Source organism: Triticum dicoccoides, chromosome 1A (genome assembly GCF_002162155.2).
Source record: "Triticum dicoccoides isolate Atlit2015 ecotype Zavitan chromosome 1A, WEW_v2.0, whole genome shotgun sequence".
In the NCBI taxonomy this organism is placed as follows: domain Eukaryota; kingdom Viridiplantae; phylum Streptophyta; class Magnoliopsida; order Poales; family Poaceae; genus Triticum; species Triticum dicoccoides.
In genome coordinates, this window is record NC_041380.1 from 8,541,887 (window position 1) to 8,543,631 (window position 1,745).

Below are 1,745 nucleotides of genomic sequence, written 5' to 3' on the forward strand. Positions count from 1 at the left end.
AACACGTGACAGTACGCGCGCCCAATTTTATTGTGGGCAAACACTTTACGTTCCCGAGGTGGGCGATGTGGTAATAACCCAGGAGCATATAATGCAGGCTGAAACTCTCAACGTCACTGTTGGACAACTCCTCGAGATCAAGGACATGTCTGTGCTTAAAGAGGGGGAAATAAAACGGAAATATGCCCAGGGCTAACCTTTGGTCAAGCCAGAAGAGGTCAAGAAGCTCCCAACAAGAATGTATGAATTGCATCAATGGTACATGGACATTACCAAGAGATCCGATCGAGAGTCCCTCATGGTGCAAGTCAATCAGGATCATTACTACCATCAGAAACCTGTGACCGTTGAGTATTCTGAACTGTTTCAGTTATACAATCAAGACGCACTCGACAAATCTATCGTCAGTTGCTATTGTCTATAAGTGATTTCTTTCTGTAATTTAAGTCTCAAGCTAGCTGTAGTGATCCTTTTGATCAATCATTACCTGTAATTATCCTCACTATATTCTTTTCTGTGGTATTATGCAGGATGAAGATGTATGAAATGAGAAAAGGTGGACGCTATGGCATTGTGTTCATTGACCCAAACACCGTTAATGAATACACATGGAAATTAAACAATCATCATGAAAAGCAGGTAGAGGACAGCATGCTAGAGTTCTTGAAGCGCCTCACATACAATGAAGATATACTACTTCCTTATAACTTCCAGTGAGTCACACTTTCTTGTACTACAAATTTTCTGTTTTTGCCTACTAGCTAGCTACATGTTTTTGCTTACATATGTCCGCTTAATTAAGAAATGCAAACATGTGTGCATGCAGATTTCACTGGATCTTGTGTATCATTAAAGTTGACGCCGGAACAGTTCAAATACTGGACTCACTACTCAAAGCAAATAGTGACTATAACATCTTGTTTGGGATAGTCAATAGGTAATTTCAATCATTATTAACTATATATCACGGCGTATTTAGTTCGTCATTTCATGATATGAACTATTTAATAACCCCTTTATTCATTTTCTTTGTCGGCGGGCAGGGCTTGGGCAAGGTTCATCAGCGTCACGGAAGGCGAATGGAAACGACAGCTGAAATGGTTTCGACCCAAGGTAAGTAATTAAGTAATACTAGCTAGCTAGCTAGCTACCATCTCTTTAATTATCATGCTTGATTAATTATTATCTGATCAAATTAAATTCCATTCTCGTAATAAAGGCCCTGAAGCAGGCACAGGGGACTAATCTGTGTGCATTCTGCGTTTGCGAGAACATTCACATGATGGCGTCCGAAAGAAGCAGATCTCAAAGACAGGAATGGGTACGCTTGTCAGAACACTATTCACAATTTTTACACCATTATCGATATCTAGTCACACAACTAATACACATGCATATTGATCTCCTTCTTAACAGTTCAAAGAGGTCCGGGACAAGCTTCTAGAAACGGAGCGCGTAGAAGCACTTCAAGAGGAAATAGTGGGATTTTTGCTCGACCAGGTCATAAATCCGAATGGAGAATACTATTACCCGCTACCGCCCCCATCGACCAGGTCATGAACCACTTCCAATTGTCATCGTGCTCCGAAGGCACCAATTAGGCTAATGCCACTGGCTCCGAAGGCAACATGCATATGTACGAGAAATTGTATATAGCTATACATGTGTGTATGTGTGAATTAATATGGTGGTTCGTGAGACATTGATGATATATATATGATTGGTTCTACTAGAAATTCTATTTA